At 42.8% G+C, this 21,950-nt stretch overlaps 1 pseudogene; it reads left to right on the top strand.

Annotated features, from left to right (window-relative positions):
* LOC132883234 (uncharacterized) overlaps positions 1 to 2,932 on the top strand; it is a 114,186-nt pseudogene extending 111,254 nt beyond the window's left edge.
* Positions 2,933 to 21,950: the final 19,018 nt, after the last annotated feature.

Raw genomic sequence — 21,950 nt, 5'->3', positions numbered from 1 at the left:
GCACATTCACACAGGAGAGAAGCCGTTTCACTGCTCAGTGTGTAAAGAGTTTTACTCATCAGAGTGATCTCCAAACACACCAGCGCATTCACACAGGAGAGAAGCCGTATCACTGCTCACAGTGTGGGAAGAGTTTTACTAGTCAGAGTCATCTCCGACTACACCAGCGCATTCACACAGGAGAGAAGCAGTATCACTGCTCACAGTGTTGGAAGAGTTTTACTAGTCAGAGTCATCTCCGACTACACCAGCGCATTCACACAGGAGAGAAGCCGTATCACCGCTCACAGTGTGGGAAGAGTTTTACTGAACGGAGTCATCTCCAACAACACCAGCGCATTCACACAGGAGAGAAGCCGTATCACTGCTCACAGTGTGGGAAGAGTTTTACTAGTCAGAGTCATCTCAGACTACACCAGCGCATTCACACAGGAGAGAAGCCGTATCACTGCTCACCGTGTGGGAAAAGTTTTACTAGTCAGAGTCATCTCGGACTACACCAGCGCATTCACACAGGAGAGAAGACGTACCACTGCTCACAGTGTGGGAAGAGTTTTACTGAACGGAGTAATCTCCAACAACACCAGCGCATTCACACAGGAGAGAAGCCTCATCACTGCTCACAGTGTGGGAAGAGTTTTACTAGTCAGAGTTATCTCCGACTACACCAGCGCATTCACACAGGAGAGAAGCCGTATCACTGCTCACAGTGTGGGAAGAGTTTTACTGACTGGAGTAATCTCCAACAACACCAGCGCATTCACACAGGAGAGAAGCCTCATCACTGCTCACAGTGTGGGAAGAGTTTTACTAGTCAGAGTAATCTCCGACTACACCAGCGCATTCACACAGGAGAGAAGCCGCATCACTGCTCACAGTGTGGGAAGAGTTTTACTGAACGGAGTAATCTCCAACAACACCAGCGCATTCACACAGGAGAGAAGCCTCATCCAACAACACCAGCGCATTCACACAGGAGAGAAGCCTCATCACTGCTCACAGTGTGGGAAGAGTTTTACTAGTCAGAGTAATCTCCGACTACACCAGCGCATTCACACAGGAGAGAAGCCGTATCACTGCTCACAGTGTGGGAAGAGTTTTACTGAACGGAGTAATCTCCAACAGCACCAGCGCATTCACACAGGAGAGAAGCCGTTTCACTGCTCACAGTGTGGGAAGAGTTTTACTGAACGGAGTAATCTCCAACAGCACCAGCGCATTCACACAGGAGAGAAGCCCCATCACTGCTCACAGTGTGGGAAGAGTTTTACTAGTCAGAGTAATCTCCGACTACACCAGCACATTCACACAGGAGAGAAGCCGCATCACTGCTCACAGTGTGGGAAGAGTTTTACTGAACGGAGTAATCTCCAACAACACCAGCGCATTCACACAGGAGAGAAGCCTCATCACTGCTCACAGTGTGGGAATAGTTTTACTGAACGGAGTAATCTCCAACAACACCAGCGCATTCACACAGGAGAGAAGCCTCATCACTGCTCACAGTGTGGGAAGAGTTTTACTAGTCAGAGTAATCTCCGACTACACCAGCGCATTCACACAGGAGAGAAGCCGTATCACTGCTCACAGTGTAGGTATCATGCCGCCATCTTGTGTCAGAACTACAATTCCCAGTCCACTTCCGTGTGACCTACGTCACGCGTGGGCGGGATCATCTACGTCATCATACAAGGAAACATAAAACAATGGGACAACGCTTCCATCTTGGTCTCTCACGTCTGGCTTCCGATGGATCTGGATGTATAAAGAGGCGCGCTCTCCACCCCAAAAAGACGTCTTCTTTCTTGCAAGATCCATCACTCAGCGCGATCTTCTTACCCTTGGCAAAGGTAAACTCTAGAATCGCGCGATCTTTAAACTCAACCTGAGTTACAACCGGTTTACTTGCATTAGAAGTGACGTCACGACTGCAGCCCAGGCAGTCAGAAGTTAAGAAGCGACTGAATCCTTTTTAACTCAAAAGCGCTGTGCATCTTATTCTGATCAGAGACTTTTCCTCACGAACGCTGAGGTTCGGACCAAGAATCCTCTGCTTTCCACGGGAACCACCCAAGTGCTCCGCTGGACCAGAAAGTTTTCTCCGCCTCCATCACGAGCGGCTCACGTGCTCCCACGGCGAGGCCCGAAACTACACCGGCGAATAGTTCTTCATATCTTGCTAAAGGCAGGATTAAGTAAGATTTTGGCATTTGGGCATAATTAGGATAGTCTTAGGAATTTGCTTTTATTTGAAATAGTGTGAATTTAAACCCAGGTTTATCTGTTACACTCTTAGACACGCAGCGTGTTGATTTATTTTGTTCTATGTTCTCTCAATTGTTTAATAGATAGGCTGCGCATGCTTCTCTCTTTTATTCTTACTAACAATATAATTTCATTATTATACATCTTGATCTCATTAAGATTTCAGTGGATTCAGTATGGTTATGAGCTAGTGGGTTAGCTACAGCTTCCCTTTTGTCTGCTTAGCAACACAAAGCTAATCAAGGCCTACCATGTGCTCAGCAGGCCATCAGGCCTGATAAACCACACCTCAGCTAGAAATCCACAAGTTAGCTTTTAGTTAGCTACGGCTAATACCCTTGTCTTTAGCAACACGTGCTCAGTAGGCCTCACCAGGCCTAACAGACACACTTTAGCTAGGCCATAGGGCCTTTAGCAAACTCACACTAGCAACACAAGGCTAAACACAGAGCTAATCCTTTGTTCTGTTTAGATAACATTCTTTTGTTTAGCTACCAACAAGCTAGGCCTCCACCACGTGTAGTTAGCTACACGAGGCTAAACACATGGTCAAGTCCTTCACACTCTCTCTCACACACACACACACACGCACACCTCACTGCTTGTATATATTGATTTATTATTTTACCTTTTTATCTTTGTATAATAAATTCATTTATTAAACAAACTGTTTATTTGTGTGAACAACAATATCTGAAATCCCCAATCTTCTCGAAGAATTCAAAAGGGTGCAAATGTTATATGGTAAGTGATCTTAATAATTTGGAAATGTACCATAATTTAGCTGTTTGGTAACTTATTATTAAGCACCAGGATTAATGGTATGATTCACTAAATGATTCATTGAACGATTCACCAAATGATTCACTAAACGATTCATTGAACGATTCACCAAATGATTCACTAAACGATTCATTGAATGATTCACCAAATGATTCACTAAACGATTCATTGAACGATTCACTAAATGATTCACTGAATGAGACTGATTCTATGGTATGATTCACTTCAAGTGAGTCAAAGTAAATGATTCAATGGGATTGATTCATTTTAATTATTAACCTTCAAAATTTAATGAGACTGATTTAACGAGATTGATCACTTAATATCAATAATTAACTGATTGCACCCACAGTTAAATTGGTGCCCCGTGTGAGGCGATTGGTTTGTTGACTTCTTGAAATATTGTTCAACAACAAATAAACTCAATTGATTCAGCAACTGCTAAGGTATATCCCCAGGTGTGTTAAAACGGTTAACAGTAGCCTGATAACCATATCACAAATACTCATTACCTATTCAAGTTAGGATAAGAGAGCATTTCCAAATAAACCTTATTAATTAATTACATAGTTAATTAATAATGATTAAATTAATAATTAACTTGATTAATTATCTAGCATCCAGCCTAAGTAAAATGGCATCCCCTCATGTCTCAAAAATGGAAGACAACGCTCAAGACGTGTCTCTCCTTGAGGTCATCGCAGACCTCCTTCACTGCTCTGCCTCCGGAAAGGCAGACATCAAGTACACGAGTAAGAGTGAATGCCAAAACAACTTAGACAATTCAAACAAACATATGAGAGATCCAAAAAGAACAACTATTAGTGTCCAGGCGGCACTAGGTAAGCTATTCCTATCATACTTCCAAAATGCTGATTCAGAAATCAGATGCCTTCGCGGAGAGGTTGAAAGGCTGACCACCAGCAATGCCAAGCTGACAGCCGATAATAATGATTTACATAGGGAGTATGAGCTCTTGAAGACCTCCCTTGATGATTGCACCGAACGGCTAGAGAAAGCCGAAATGGTTGCTAAGAGGGCTGCCCAGGAGCAGACCCCCCAAGAGCAGCGCGAGGGGCGTGAAAGACCCCCAACAATGCGCCAAAGCTCAGAGCGGGAAGAGGCGGCCGAACCGGACACCGTAAATGATCTGGTCGAGAACCAGACATCCCGCCAAAATCCATCAAATCGCTACACGACTCCGTCGTCGTCTAGCCAGGATGGAGCCGCCCTGCGCTCATCCCGAGCCCAGGCCCGTAGCACACCTAGGTCAGTGCGCTTCAGTCTCCCTGATCCATCTTCAAATGAATCAGACCACGAATCTAGTGCGAAACGGGAACAACACCAGAGTAGCTTAGATAGTGAGTGCTCAGAAGAGCCAAGAAGGTCGCACAAGGACGTGCACCAAACCCTTCGCTTACGGCAAATTGACCTACTTGCCAAAGATGTCGAACAGTTCGATCCCGACAATCAAAGAACAAACGTAAATGATTATTTACGAGGAATTGATCGATGCCTGATGGACCTGCCGAACGCCACAACACGTGAAAAACTGAGACTAATCTGGAAGACCTCCAGTAGTAGCGTTCGTGCCTTTTTAGAGACACTACCCCCAAACATTCGCGATAGTTATTCGAAACTTCGCAATTACATGAGGGAAGAATATGCGCCATACACGGACGAAACCTCCGCGATATTGTGTGCATTACAAATCAAACAAAAACGGTCTGAGGCGCCTCGTGAATATTACAGACGGCTACGTACTGCCTATTTCCAAGGTAGTAGCGCACCAGGGTTGGAAGAAGATAGAGATTTCATATCTCTCTTCTTACATAACCTCCACCCAAGTGTGCGGACCCATGTCACACTGACGTGTCGACAAGGTCACTATTCGATGAGGGAAATTAGGCGACTAGCCCAAATGACCTGGGAGACCATCGTCAAAACCGCAAACGGAGATGATGAACCCAGAGTCCTTAGTCTCCAGGGTGAGGACAAGCCCCCGCTAACCTTAGAAGGAGGTGAAGCACCGAAAGGGGGACCCACCTGGAAAAATTCCGGTCCAGCCCAATCCTTGCCGAGCCATCACAAGGGTGAGTGGAAAAATCGACAAGGTAAAGCCAAGAGGGACCGAGGGCGAGTCCACAGTGACTATGGCAATCGCCCATCAAATGAAAAGGGTTGTAGGGAACAAAACGGTTGGCAGCAAAACCGTCATCCCCGCTCTGACCAGAAACGGCAGAAGCGTTCTGACCGTAGCTCTAAAAGCAAGGGTAGAGACGACCAACACAGTGACTCAGACCAACCTGGTGAGTTCCACTCAGAGCTGGACTCTTTAAAAGCCCAGTTGGCTGAGATTAAAGAACTGTTACAGGAGACGTCAGACCCCTCAACAGATAAAACACAAGAGCCCAAGAAAAATGACAAAAGACCAGTCACTGGCATGACTAGGCCAGGAACCACGGGTATATCTCGTAAAAGGGGGAGAGAGATCCCTCTGAAACAGCAGGCGAGGGTCAGGATGTAGGGCCCCCCCTGGTGGCGAAGGCAAACACACAAGACGCACCTCTCGTGTGCGCTAAAGTCTTCACCACCATTTCTCAGACACACGGCTCTCACAAGGCGACCCAATCCCAACCAAGCTCTGCGACATAAACTTAGTCAGCTTTACACAAAACAAAACCCCACAGTCGTTGGATCCCACAAAACATGCACAAACTAGTTGCGATGAGATTAGTGCGAACACTGATCAACCAAGCGCCACGCGAGATCAAATTTCGTATGAACTTCAGTTCATGTCTTTGCGCACCGAGTCCGGTGTCGAAACACCTGACATCGCGACTCCCCCTAGTGGCAAAAGTCTCCCTCTATCCATCGACTCAGACACAGACACCCATTTCACTGCTGGTGTAATGGCTGCGCTGTGGAACATGTTAGGCGTCGAGGTGAAATTCCATATCGCGTACCACCCTCAATTCTCTGGTCAGGCTGAACGAGCCATTCAAGCCATTGTGAACACGCTGCGAAAGTATATCACAAACCATGGTAAAATTTGGGACGTGAAACTTCCCTTGGTGCTAAGGGCCATTTGGTCCACCCCTCATTGCGCCACTGAAGTCACACCCTTTGGGATGATGACTGGGCGAGAGTTGGTTCTTCCCCCGCATCTCCTATACAAACCAGAGGCCATGAGCGTCGCGATTGCATACACCGCACGTCAACATGTCGCCGACCTATGACGCCACCTACAGTCAACCTTTACAGGTGCCCAAAAGAATCTCGATTCGAGAGTAGAAGGACACAAAGCCTACTACGCCCGAATCTCAGAGAAGTTCCTACCACCCTGGTCGAGACCTTTCGATCGTGGGAAAACCGTTCCCCGTCACGTATCACATTAGGACATCTAGGCCTAATCAAACACTTTCATATCGATTTCCATGATAATCGAATCAAACCTTTTGAACAGTCCTCACTCCAAAAGGGGGGTGGACGACAGCTAGGCCCATCATGTCCACCTAGCTTGTACGCATCACTCAACCATAAGCGTACACTAACCTTCCCGGTCAGACTTCACCAACCCAATGAAGTAACCCTTCAGAATAACATGGTAGATAAATACTAAAATCCGCTATTATTACTAGTGTGTATTCATCGCAAATACACCTGGCATATAGTCTTGGCAGTGCTATCCTCACTTTTGTGAATCCACAAAACTTAGAGATGTGCACCTTCACGAAAGACATCCACTGGGTCTGCCCAGGCAACCCATACATAACACTACACACCTAGCCAGATAAGATGGTCTGTGTCCCCGACAGCTAGCCGCAGTAGCGCACGCTTTCTAGCCAGACCACCCACTGCTATTACACCATTCTAGAAGATTAGGTTTGCCAACCCAAACACGAATACTTCTTTCCTTCCTTCATTTCTTCTCTTTTCTTGTTTTTTTTTTTTTATGCATAGGAAATTGAACACTACATGTTTCATGTTCCATGTTTAATTTTTTGATGTGGTTTTGATCTAGTTAGTTAGATAGTGATTATATGCCCAAAATGCCCATAGTGATTATATTATGCCCAAAATGCCTCTGTCTCCAACTGTCTTACTGGAACTCACAAGTTTACAGTCTTCACAGGACACCATGGACTGCACAGGACAAGTCTACCTCAAGGACTATGGACACGGCGATGATACGATACGGTGCTCTCAGTGCTACGACTCCGTCATACCCCTGAGACCAAAAGGGGGACTGTAGGTATCATGCCGCCATCTTGTGTCAGAACTACAATTCCCAGTCCACTTCCGTGTGACCTACGTCACGCGTGGGCGGGATCATCTACGTCATCATACAAGGAAACATAAAACAATGGGACAACGCTTCCATCTTGGTCTCTCACGTCTGGCTTCCGATGGATCTGGATGTATAAAGAGGCGCGCTCTCCACCCCAAAAAGACGTCTTCTTTCTTGCAAGATCCATCACTCAGCGCGATCTTCTTACCCTTGGCAAAGGTAAACTCTAGAATCGCGCGATCTTTAAACTCAACCTGAGTTACAACCGGTTTACTTGCATTAGAAGTGACGTCACGACTGCAGCCCAGGCAGTCAGAAGTTAAGAAGCGACTGAATCCTTTTTAACTCAAAAGCGCTGTGCATCTTATTCTGATCAGAGACTTTTCCTCACGAACGCTGAGGTTCGGACCAAGAATCCTCTGCTTTCCACGGGAACCACCCAAGTGCTCCGCTGGACCAGAAAGTTTTCTCCGCCTCCATCACGAGCGGCTCACGTGCTCCCACGGCGAGGCCCGAAACTACACCGGCGAATAGTTCTTCATATTTTGCTAAAGGCAGGATTAAGTAAGATTTTGGCATTTGGGCATAATTAGGATAGTCTTAGGAATTTGCTTTTATTTGAAATAGTGTGAATTTAAACCCAGGTTTATCTGTTACACTCTTAGACACGCAGCGTGTTGATTTATTTTGTTCTATGTTCTCTCAATTGTTTAATAGATAGGCTGCGCATGCTTCTCTCTTTTATTCTTACTAACAATATAATTTCATTATTATACATCTTGATCTCATTAAGATTTCAGTGGATTCAGTATGGTTATGAGCTAGTGGGTTAGCTACAGCTTCCCTTTTGTCTGCTTAGCAACACAAAGCTAATCAAGGCCTACCATGTGCTCAGCAGGCCATCAGGCCTGATAAACCACACCTCAGCTAGAAATCCACAAGTTAGCTTTTAGTTAGCTACGGCTAATACCCTTGTCTTTAGCAACACGTGCTCAGTAGGCCTCACCAGGCCTAACAGACACACTTTAGCTAGGCCATAGGGCCTTTAGCAAACTCACACTAGCAACACAAGGCTAAACACAGAGCTAATCCTTTGTTCTGTTTAGATAACATTCTTTTGTTTAGCTACCAACAAGCTAGGCCTCCACCACGTGTAGTTAGCTACACGAGGCTAAACACATGGTCAAGTCCTTCACACTCACTCTCTCTCACACACACACACACGCACACCTCACTGCTTGTATATATTGATTTATTATTTTACCTTTTTATCTTTGTATAATAAATTCATTTATTAAACAAACTGTTTATTTGTGTGAACAACAATATCTGAAATCCCCAATCTTCTCGAAGAATTCAAAAGGGTGCAAATGTTATATGGTAAGTGATCTTAATAATTTGGAAATGTACCATAATTTAGCTGTTTGGTAACTTATTATTAAGCACCAGGATTAATGGTATGATTCACTAAATGATTCATTGAACGATTCACCAAATGATTCACCAAACGATTCATTGAACGATTCACCAAATAATTCACTAAACGATTCATTGAATGATTCACCAAATGATTCACTAAACGATTCATTGAACGATTCACTAAATGATTCACTGAATGAGACTGATTCTATGGTATGATTCACTTCAAGTGAGTCAAAGTAAATGATTCAATGGGATTGATTCATTTTAATTATTAACCTTCAAAATTTAATGAGACTGATTTAACGAGATTGATCACTTAATATCAATAATTAACTGATTGCACCCACAACAGTGTGGGAAGAGTTTTAATCAGCAGAGTGATCTCCAAACACACCAGCGCATTCACACAGGAGAGAAGCCGTTTCACTGCTCACAGTGTGGGAAGAGTTTTACTAGTCATAGTCATCTCCGACTATACCAGCGCATTCACACAGGAGAGAAGCCGTATCACTGCTCACAGTGTGGGAAGAGTTTTACTAGTCACAGTCATCTCCGACTACACCAGCGCATTCACACTGGAGAGATGCCGTATCACTGCTCACAGTGTGGGAAGAGTTTTACTCAGCAGAGTGATCTCCAACGACACCAGCACATTCACACAGGAGAGAAGCCGCATCACTGCTCACAGTGTGGGAATAGTTTTACTGAACGGAGTAATCTCCAACAACACCAGCGCATTCACACAGGAGAGAAGCCTCATCACTGCTCACAGTGTGGGAAGAGTTTTACTAGTCAGAGTAATCTCCGACTACACCAGCGCATTCACACCGGAGAGAAGCCGTATCAGTGCTCACAGTGTGGGAAGAGTTTTACTAGTCACAGTCATCTCCGACTACACCAGCGCATTCACACTGGAGAGATGCCGTATCACTGCTCACAGTGTGGGAAGAGTTTTACTCAGCAGAGTGATCTCCAACGACACCAGCACATTCACACAGGAGAGAAGCCGCATCACTGCTCACAGTGTGGGAAGAGTTTTACTGAACGGAGTAATCTCCAACAACACCAGCGCATTCACACAGGAGAGAAGCCGTATCACTGCTCACAGTGTGGGAAGAGTTTTACTCAGCAGAGTCCTCTCCAAACACACCAGCGCATTCACACAGGAGAGAAGCCTCATCACTGCTCACAGTGTGGGAAGAGTTTTACTCAGCAGAGTGATCTCCAAGCACACCAGCACATTCACACAGGAGAGAAGCCGTATCACTGCTCACAGTGTGGGAAGAGTTTTACTCAGCAGAGTCCTCTCCAAACACACCAGCGCATTCACACAGGAGAGAAGCCGTATCACTGCTCAGTGTGTAAAGAGTTTTACTCGTCAGAGTGCTCTCCAACCACACCAGCGCATTCACACCGGAGAGAAGCCGTTTCACTGTTCAGTGTGGGAAGAGTTTTACTCATCAGAGTGATCTCCAAACACACCAGCGCATTCACACAGGAGAGAAGCCGTTTCACTGCTCACAGTGTGGGAAGAGTTTTACTCAGCAGAGTGCTCTCCAAACACACCAGTGCATTCACACAGGAGAGAAGCCGTATCACTGCTCACAGTGTGGGAAGTGTTTTACTCATCAGGAGTCATCTCCAACAACACCAGCGCATTCACACTGGAGAGAAGCCGTATCACTGCTCACAGTGTGGGAAGAGTTTTACTCATCAGAGTCCTCTCCAACAACACCAGCGCATTCACACAGGAGAGAAGCCGTTTCACTGCTCACTGTGTGGGAAGATGTTTGCTTGTTTAGTTACATTTAAGACCTTCAAATGCACTAACTCAGAGACACTGCATGATTTAAAGTTGTCAAATTAAATATGGTTGTTACACTTTTGACTGAAAATGACCTGTACTTTGAACTTTATTGTTCTTGTTACATTGGTCAACAATTTTTCAGAAGTTGTCTGCTTCAGAGATGACGTTAGCTCTTATGAAATTTGGTGTGTTGAATTAGAAGTGACAGTTAATCAGCTGATTGGCTATGGCTTCCAAGATATTTAAGATTTTAAATTTTATACTTATGTACATTGTGTAGATCATAAATGTTTTAAATATAAATTGTAAAACTAGGTCTCTTCATGTGTTTATGGTCGGTTTACATGATATTTCACCTGTTCTTTATGTAACGCTAGAAAATCAGCAAAAAGTTTATATAAATAAAATGTATTATGACCCAAATTGCAAAAACCAATTATGTATAACTACTGAATAGGCTTCATCCTTATTCTGTGTGTATGCAGTGGGTTTTTATTTATTTATTGCCAGCTTGTCTGTTGTATTCATGAAACGGAGCATCTCTTGTCAAGCAAAGACTTGATCTCGAGTGCATAGCACTGTATAAATTATTTTTTGACCTGTTATAAGACCAGTTTGTTCAGCAGAGTGATGTCAGTTGACTTATGAATGCATCATCAGTGACTTCTAGGAGTAACCTAATGTCATGTATGATGCAATACCGGCTTCAGATTGTATCATTCATTGTTTTGCCAAAAAAGTAAGTACTATCCAAACCCACTCATAGATTTATTCATAGAGCCAATCTTGAAAACGAGCCAATGAACAATTTTAAGCTTCATTTTCGTTCTCAGCGATCCATAATTAGTAAAGTTTGACTATATTTATTTCAGAAGCATTTTGGCTGTAGACCAGTGTTCTATGACTGTTTTAAAATATGTAACCTTATAGTGATGTTTAAAATGAGACTGTTAATGTTTTCTTTTGCTCTTAAGTAGTCATTAATTACCACCATACAAATAATGATTTAACTGTAACACTTATCAGTGTAGTACTGCAGCATGAGACTAATTGTTCATGGAATTATTACTGATCAGGATTTTAATGTTTAATGGAAATGTCGATCAAACCAAATGAGTACGGAGCACTTGAATGAAGCTCTTGCAACTATATGCATCCACCTCTTCTCACTGGTTGAGGAGAAGGCATCAAAGTTGTTTATAATAATCTAGGAATTGTACAAAAACCTGAACAAAAATTCAGTACGCTTGAAGTTCTTTCTCCTAATGTATGTTGCTAAAAAAAAATCTACGCAGTTGATTCAACTAATTATTTACAGATCCGTGGTTTAAATTCTGAAGTTGTTTCTGAATTTGCGGAATTTCTCAAACCTGGTTGTATCTTTAGACAACAAATTAATTGTTAGAGACATTGTTTTGATCACCTGGAAGACTCTGAGAACAGCATCCGTGTCCATTCTAGATTCAGTAGGGGTGAATCAGAATGTCATAGGACCTAACCCTATTTTTATTCTGGTTTTTGTATGATTCCTAGTGGTCACACTCTCGATCTAGCACTTGCATTTGTATTAAATATAGAAAATATAGTCATACTTCCACAGTCTGATGCTCCCTCAGACCATTACCTCATCTTTTTTTAAATGTCTTAACAATAATATATGCACCTTGCACACCATCACATCAAAAGTACATTCACAGCAACTACTGCATAAAGTTTTATCAGTAGTTTCCCAGAGTTATCAACTATGATTGGATCCCCATTAGACCTCACAGAACTTGATCAGACAACTGAATGCTTTGAGTCAACATTCTGCTTTACTTTAGATAATGTAGCTCCACTTAAAAGAAAATAATTCAGGAGGAAAAAAAAACCTAGCACCTTGGTATAACAATCACACATGCACCTTAAAACATACAAAATACATGTAAAATTAGAAAATGGTGTCAAACAAAATTGATAGTATTCCAGTTAGCATGGAATGAGAGCCACTGGAACTCCAGAGACAAGCTTCTAATGTTGTTTGTTCAATGTTTCTCTCCACCATAATAGAAATAATCTTACATTTTTATGGAATACTTTTGCAAAATTAACTAGGAATAAGACCACCACAGAAACATGCAAACCTTCAATATGTAGTAGCGATGGCTTAATGAAGTTTTTTCAATGGCAAAATTGAAAATATCAGGCAAAAATATCAAACTATTAATTTGAAACTAGACAATTTGATAGGTATCCAACACGATGAGCAATGATTTGTGTTTTACACTCCTTAAAGAGACCGAACTAATTTCACTTATTCAATCAAAATATTCAACTTGTGTACTTGTGGGGATGTTTTCACCCCTTATCTATATGATTCTTTAAACAAATAACACCAGAAGCAATCAAACCTCTTTTTGAAAAACAATCAGTTATTCTTTTAGCAATGGCTATGTACCTAAATCCTTTTACCTAGCAGTTGTCAGACTCTTGATTAAAGAACCTAACCTCAACCCCTGTCAGCTGTCCCATTATAGGCCAATATCAAACCTCCCTTTTATCTCCAAAATCCTAGAAAAAACTGTGGCATAACAGTTATGCTCATATCTACATGGGAATAACATCCATAAAAGGTATCAATCAGGATTTAGATCTCATCATAGCAGAGCCACAGCACTGGTTAAAGTAGTAAATGACCAACTAATGGCTCCTGATCGGGGTGTGTCTCCTTGCTTGTGCTGCTTAACCTTAGTGCAGCTTTTGACACCACTGCTCATTCCATTCTGCTGGATAGACAAGAAAATGTCATTGGAGGTAAAGGAATGGTCCTCTGCTGGCTCAGGTCTTATTTAACTGATCATTGTCAGTTTGTATACGTAAATGGTGACTTTCGTATGCATGCTAAAGTAAAGTTTGGTGTTCCAGAAGGTGCTATCTTTGGCCCACTCCCCAAAATAGGCTACCTCTGGTTAGGTTTAGGGTAGGGTGAAAGTTTTCCATTGCCCCAGCAAAAGCTGGGGCCTGCGTTCTGCACAGGCCTGTCCAAAGTCCATCTACTCTCTCACCCCCCACATCCAAGACACCACACTCCTGAGCAAACAATCTTTCTGTACCTTAATCTAGATGTTGGTCGAAGGGGTTGGTGATCAGTCTAATGGTCCTCAACCAGGGTTCGGGAACAGGATCAGGGGAAGGTCTAGATCCAAGATTTGATTTTAGTGGTTGAGATTAGGTTTAAAGGTTGAGAGGTTAAGGGTTAGGGTTAGGTACTGGGATCACAGTTAAGTTTAGGTGTAGAGGCTGTGGTTAGGTTCGGGGGTTGTGGGGGAATAGCCCTTAAAACAAGTCTGATTGACTGGATACCCCCACTAGGCTTAATTGTCTGCTTACACTCAGAGCCTTCCAATTCTTTATACGATACACTTGGCTTAATTGGCTGCTTACACTCAGAGCCTTCTAATTTTGTATACAATACCTTGACCCCTTTACTAGCAATGATTGCTGTTTTAACCTCAAAACCTTCTAATTCTTGACCCATGACCTTAACCACATAACTAGCCATAATTGCATTCTTAAACTCTAAATATTCTGCTTCTTAACCCAAAACCTTCACCACTGATCAGCAATGACTGCGATTTTTGACCTCAAAATTCTCCGTTTCCCAAGCCAACCCCTTGACCAATGATGGATACAATTTAGATAGATAGATAGATAGATAGATAGATAGATAGATAGATAGATAGATAGATAGATGGATGGATGCCTGCCTGTCTTACCGCCCCTCTCTCTCTCTCTCTGGTGGGTCCAGAGTTGGAATTTGTACTCAAAAGAATAATCCCTGAATCAGGAAAATTCAGTGTCAAAAAATTATGCTCTATAGCAATTTAGTTTCTTGTGACATTCTTGGGGATTCGTACGCCATCCCCTATGTCGTGCATTGAACATTTCTAAGACGAACCAAGCCTTCTGTTGCAACATAGTGTAGGTGCAATTGGTAATTGAGTGATCAATCTCATTAAATCTGAAGGTTAATAATTAAATTGAATCAGTCTCATTAATTAATCTCATTAAATCAGTCTCATTAATCAGTCTCATTAATTAATACCATTAATTTTGATGCTTAATAATACATTATCAAACAGCTAAATTATGGTATATTCCAAATTATTATGATCACTTACCATATTACATAACTCATGCACCTTTGAATTCTTTGAGATTGGGTACTTCAAAGATATTGGAACACAAACACAGTTTCAATAATAAATGAATTTATTATAACAAAGATAAAAATGGATAATATCAGTTGGAATCTATATACAGATATGATATATGTGACGCCTCACTGAATCCAGGGACACATGTCGGCCGAAACGAATCCGAGATAATCGCAAAAGAAGCATTTTTTTTCGAAATTTGTGATTTTTGTTTTTTTCCATCATGTGCAAGTTGAGATCTTGAAGAATGCAATCAGTATTTCAGATAATAGATTGTTTTGTTGGAAAAGCATACATTTTTTGTTGCAAATTGTCTCGTTTTTGTCAGGACTGTATCCTGCTGGGGGGTGTGGGTAAATTACCATATGGGCCATTCACATGATGATTTAAGTCTTTTTTTTTTTTGCGAATCAGCTGCATGATACGAGCTGAGCTCGTGGCTACTTAAGCTGCATACAGGCATGTAATTTCACTATGGAATGAGCAAGCTAAACAGAGCACAGAGGAGCTGAAACACCGCGAAGCAAACAGACACACGTTTTTTACATCGGAGATAACCATTTCTAGCAAAAAAAAAAACAACCAAAAGGAAGCTAGGATTACATTCCATCAGAGGCATTGATGTGTGCAAGGCGACGTTTCTCTTTCTGATGGGGTGAGTTTATTAATCTAAGGCTGTGTGGTTATTTTTGCATGTAACAGAGAGTGTTGTGGTTTGGTTAAGCCTAGGTCACAACCGGACGTACGATTTTTTGGCCGTGTGATTTTTGGCATTTCCCAAATCGCTGCGTTTTTTTTTGTTCATGGAGAAAGACGCGCGTTGGCCGTAAGTTTGTCTTGCAACCTGAAAAAAACGTAAGCGCCCGTAGAGTTTGTTTGACATGACAAAGAACCTCTGCGGCCGGTCTGCGGCTCGAAAATCAGCACATCACACGCGTGCTCTCGCACGTTTCACACATGCCCTCCGTGTGTTTCTTGCGTTTTTTGCATGTAGACCGGCCGTAGGAGCACGTACAGCCGGTTGTGACCAAGGCTTTACATGAAACTAGCGTTGTGTTAGTTGTGTCATCATCATGCTATCTTTCTTACGGTGCGAGTAATTTTTCAACCACAAAACGTTAAAGTATACTTTATGACTTATTTTTGTACTTTGTAATTGTTTTGGGTATACTTTGCATGGAAGGAAAATTGACGTGGTGATCTTTGTTTACATGAAAGTAGTATCGTGCTAGCTCGTAGGGGGTAGAGCTTTCCTTAATATCATGCAAATGAGCAGCATTGTGTGCCCGCCCTACACCCAGAGTAACTGAGATGGAAAACTTTGAGGGCGATTTTCTTCCTTTTCTGTTTTAAGAGGTATACACTTTCAAAAGGCCACACATTCTTCAAATACTGTCAGATCTCCACATGGAAGGCATCATTGGAAAGCTTAGAAACTGTACTTTCTGAATCTGTCAATAGCTCAAAATGCCCCCGGGCGGACATGTGTCCCTGGATTCTGGATTTGGGCACATATACTTGATGAGTGTGTGTGTGAGAGAGAGAGAGAGAGAGGCCTTGTGTGTGTGGCCTACACAAAAGAATTAGCTCTGGTAGCTAACTCCACGTGTGTTTGTGGGGGGAGGATGACGACCTCGTGGTCCCTTGAGATAATACCATTAGCCCTGGATGCTAATGAAACAAAAGAATTAGCCGTGTGTTTAGCTAAGGTGTGTTTGTGAGGCCTGTGGCCACGTGTGGAGACACAGATAAGCCTTGTGTCACTAGCTAAGACAAAGGAATGCTAGCCAAGGTGTGTTTGTGAGGCCTGTGGTAAACAAAGGTTAGCCTAGCTTGCTAACGAGACAAAAGGAATTAGCTGTATGTGGCTAGCTAAGGCCCAAGGATCCTACCTCGTGGAGTTAAGACAAAAGGTGTGTATGTGAGTGTGGAGGAGGGCCGCCACGTGTTCCCTTGAAACAATACACTTAGCTCTGGATGCTAACGAGACAGAAGAATTAGCCATAGCAGCTAACCCACTAGCTTTATAGCATTACCAAATTCACTGAAACCTTGATGAGGTCAAAATATGTGTAAGAATGAAATTAAGAGTGTTAGGAAGGAATAGAAGATAGCATGCAACCTGTCTATTAAACAATTGAGAGATCAAAACAAAATAGAACAATCAATTCAACACCGAGTGTCTACAGTGTACACATTTAAACCATTCCTGAGTTTAATTCACACTCCTTAATAAAGCTAATTCCTAAGACTAGTTGTATGCCCAAATTTTGCCAGTCTTACTCAGTATCTTGCCTCTAGCAAGATTATGAAGAGATGTTCTGAGACTTTTGGAGTTTCACCGTTGTGGAGCACGTGAGTCGCTTCCCGTGGTTGCTCGTGATGAAAAGAAGTCTCTGATCAAAATAATGTGTACAGCGCTTTAATTAGGAGGAATTCCGGTCGCTCTTAACTTTTTAAATTAAACTGCTTTGGGCTGCAGTTAAGTACGTACTTGATAATAGACAAACAAATGAAAAACTGGTTGTAACTCGACTGAGTTAAAAATTTGCGCGATTCGGGACTCTACTGTGGCCAAAGGTAAGTTAAAGAAAAGCGCAAAACTCTGATTCTTGCAAGAATGAAGACGTCTTTATCTGGTTTTCTGGTGCAGGGTATCTCTTTGTGTCTGGCCGGCTTGGGATCCAAGACGAGAGAGAGATAGACAGAAGTGTTGTTCCGTTTCTTATGCTTTCATGGAGGATGTGATGTTGGTGATCCTGCCCCCGCGTGACGCAGTTCAACGCGGAAGCTGGTGATGGGAGTTGTAGTCCTTAAAGGGACTGTGTTGTAGTTCTTAGACGGACTGTGTACCTACACTCCCCCTTTTGGTCTCAGGGGTATGATGGAGTCGTAGCACTGAGAGCACAGTACCGTACAGTCCACATGTCCGTAATCCTTGAGGTAGCCTTGCTCTGTACAGTCCATGGTGTCCTGTGAAAACTGGGTAAACTTATGAGTTCCAGTAAGACAGTTGGAGGCAGAGGCATTTTGGGCATAGACTCAGGCTATGGGCATTTTGGGCATATAATTACTCTATCTAACTAGGTCAAAGTCACATCTATAAAAAAAAATTAAACATTAACATGAAATGTAGTGTCTAATTTCCTATGCATAAAAACAAAAGAAGAGAAGGAATGATGGAAAGAAAAGAAATATTAGTGCTTGGGTTAGTAAGCCTAATCTTCTGGAGGTCTTCTGTGTTGGGTTGATGAATGTGACTGGGAATGTCAGTGTACGCTTATGGGTGAGTGAGGCGTACAAGCTAGGTGGACAGGATGGGCCTAGCTATTGTCCCCCCCTTTTGGAATGAGGACTGTTCAAAAGGCTTGATTTGATTGTTATGGAAATCGATATGAGAGCGTTTGATTGGGCCTGGATGTCCTAATGCGATACGTGACGGGACAGTTTTCCATGATCGAAAGGTCCCAACCAGTGTGGTAGGAACTTTTTCTTTTTAAAAAAAAACAAAAACCTCCTACCAGCTTGGTAAAGTTAAAATATACAGTAGGACTTTGTCGCCTATTTGATATTCGTGATGGGAGGCTTTTCAGTCGTAGTAGGCCTTTTTGCCCTTTTACGCTCGCTTCGATTTATCTGTTGAGAGGTCTGACCTCTGTTGTAACAGTCCTTTAATCTCAGCCAACTGGGCTTTTAAAGATTCCAGCTCTGAGCAGAACTTACCAGGTTGGTCTGAGTCACTGTGTCGGTCATCTCTACCCCTATGTTTAGATCTACGGTCGGAGCACTCCTGCCGTCTCTGGCCAGAGCGGGGATGATGGTCTTGCTGCCAACCGCCTTGTTCCCTACGACCCTTTTCACATGATGGGAGGTTGCCATAGTCACTGTGGACTTGCCTTCGGTCCCTCCTGGCCTTACCTTGCCGATTCTTCCACTCACCCTGGTGATGGCTCGGCAAGGGGTGGTTCGGACTGGGATTTCTCCAGGGGGGTCCCCCTTTTGGAGCTTTGCCTCCTTCTAAGGCTAGCGGGGGCTTGTCCTCACTCTGGAGACTAAGGACTCTGGGTTCATCATCATTTCCGTTTGTGGTTTTGACGATGGTCTCCCAGGTCATTTGGGCTAGTTGCTTAATTTCCCTCATCGAGTGAAAACCCTGTCGACACTTCAGTGCGACTTGAGTCCGCACGCTTGGGTGGAGGTTATGTAAGAAGAGGGATTTGAAGCCTCTATCTTCTTCCAAGCCTGGTGCGCTACTACCCTGGAAATAGGCAGTACGTAGCCGTCTATAATATTCACAAGGAGCCTCAGACCGTTTTTGTTTGATTTGTAATGCACACAATGTCGCGGAGGTTTCGTCTGTGTACGGTGCTTATTCTTCCCTCATGTAGTTGCGAAGTTTCGAATAACTATTGCGAATGTTTGGGGGTAGTGTCTCTAAAAAGGCACGAATGCTGCTACTGGAGGTTTTCCAGATCAGTTTGAGTTTCTCTCGCATTGTGGCTTTCAGTAGGTCCATCAGGCATCGGTCAATTTCTCACAAATAATCATTCACATTTGTTCTTTTATTGTCGGGATCGAATTGCTCTACATCTTTGGCAAGTAGGTCAATTTGCCGTAAGTGAAGAGTTTGGTGCACGTCCTTGTGCGGCCTTTTTGGCTCTCCTGAGTACTCACTATCTAAGCTACTCTGGTGTTGCTCCGATTTCACACTAGATTTGTAGCCTGATTCATCCGAAGATGGATCAGGGGTACTGTAGCACACTGACCTGGGTGTGCTATGGTCCTGGGCTCGGGATGAGCACAGTATGGCTCCACCCTGGCTAAACGACGAAGTCATGTAGTGAGTTGATGGAGTTTGGCGGGGTGTCTGGTCCTCAACCAGGTAATCTACGGTGTCCGGTTCGGACACCTCTTCCCGCTCTGAGCTTTGGCGCATTGCTGGGGGTCTTTCACGCCCCTCGCGCCCTTCTTGGGGGGTCTGCTCCTCGGCAGCCCTCTTGGCAGCCATTTCGGCTTTCTCTAGCCTTTTGGCGCAATCATCAATGGAGTTTTTCAAGAACTCACGCTCCCTAGGTAACTCATTATTATCGGCTGCCAGCTCGGCGTTGCTGGTGGTCAGCCTTTCAACCTCTCCGCGGAGGCATCTGATTTCTGAATCAGTATCTCAGAAGTATGATAGGAATAGCTTACCCAGTGCTGCTTGGACACTAAAAATTGTTCCTTTTGGATCTCTCATAGGTTTGTTCGAGTTATCTATGTTGTTTTGGCATTCACTTTTACTCGTGTTCCTAATGTTTGCCTTTTCGGAGGCAGAGCAGTGAATGAGGTCTGTGATGACCTCAAGGAGAGACACATCTTGAGCGTTGTCTTCAATTTTTGAGACACGAGGGGATGCCATTTTGCTTAGGTTGGATATTGGATAATTAATTAATCAATGAGTTAATTTATTAATTAATTTTTTATTAATTAATATTAACTACGTAATTAATCAATTAATCAATAAAGTTGTTTTGTTTGACAATGCTACCTCTTATCCTAAATTAAGAATAGGTTATTAGTATTTTGTGATATGGTTATCACGCTACTGTTAACCGTTTAAACACACCTGGGGATATACTTTGGCAATTGCTTACTCAAACTGATAGTTTATCTGTTGTTGCAACAATATTCAAGAAGTCACACCAATCTCCTCGCACGGGGCACCAATTTAACATGTAGGTGCAATTGGTAATTGAGTGATCAATCTCATTAAATCTGAAGGTTAATAATTAAATGGAATCAGTCTCATGAATTAATCTCATTAAATCAGTCTCATTAATCAGTCTCATTAATTAATACCGTTAATTTGCTTAATAATACATTATCAAACAGCTAAATTATGGTATATTCCAAATTATTATGATCACTTACCATATTACATAACTCATGCACCTTTGAATTCTTTGAGATTGGGTACTTCAAAGATATTGGAACACAAACACACAGTTTCAATAATAAATGAATTTATTATAACAAAGATAAAAATGGATAATATCAGTTGGAATCTATATACAGATATGATATATACTTAATGAGTGTGTGTGTGAGAGAGAGAGGCCTTGTGTGTGTGGCCTACACAAAAGAATTAGCTCTGGTAGCTAACTCCACGTGTGTTTGTGGGGGGAGGATGATGACCTCGTGGTCCCTTGAGATAATACCATTAGCCCTGGATGCTAATGAAACAAAAGAATTAGCTGTGTGTTTAGCTAAGGTGTGTTTGTGAGGCCTGTGGCCACGTGTGGAGACACAGATTAGCCTTGTGTCACTAGCTAAGACAAAGGAATGCTAGCTAAGGTGTGTTTGTGAGGCCTGTGGTAAACAAAGGTTAGCCTAGCTTGCTAACGAGACAAAAGGAATTAGCCGTATGTGGCTAGCTAAGGCCCAAGGATCCTACCTCGTGGAGTTAAGACAAAAGGTGTGTAGGTGAGTGTGGAGGAGGGCCGCCACGTGTTCCCTTGAGACAATACACTTAGTTCTGGATGCTAATGAGACAGAAGAATTAGCCGTAGCAGCTAACCCACTAGCTTTATAGCATTACCAAATTCACTGAAACCTTGATGAGGTCAAAATATGTGTAAGAATGAAATTAAGAGTGTTAGGAAGGAATAGAAGATAGCATGCAACCTGTCTATTAAACAATTGAGAGATCAAAACAAAATAGAACAATCAATTCAACACCGAGTGTCTACAGTGTACACATTTAAACCGTTCCTGAGTTTAATTCACACTCCTTAATAAAGCTAATTCCTAAGACTAGTTGCATGCCCAAATTTTGCCAGTCTTACTCAGTATCTTGCCTCTAGCAAGATTATGAAGAGATGTTCTGAGACTTTTGAAGTTTCACCATTGTGGAGCACGTGAGTCGCTTCCCGTGGTCGCTTGTGATGAAAAGAAGTCTCTGATCAAAATAATGTGCACAGCGCTTTAATTAGGAGGAATTCCGGTCGCTCCTAACTTTTTAAATTAAACTGCTTTGGGCTGCAGTTAAGTACATACTTGATAATAGACAAACAAATGAAAAACTGGTTGTAACTCGACTGAGTTAAAAATTTGCGCGATTCGGGACTCTACCGTGGCCAAAGGTATGTAAAAGAAAAGCGCAAAACTCTGATTCTTGCAAGAATGAAGAAAAGACGTCTTTATCTGG

Source organism: Neoarius graeffei, chromosome 3 (genome assembly GCF_027579695.1).
Source record: "Neoarius graeffei isolate fNeoGra1 chromosome 3, fNeoGra1.pri, whole genome shotgun sequence".
Classification (NCBI taxonomy): Eukaryota; Metazoa; Chordata; class Actinopteri; order Siluriformes; family Ariidae; genus Neoarius; species Neoarius graeffei.
This window is presented reverse-complemented; position numbering and strand designations above follow the sequence as displayed.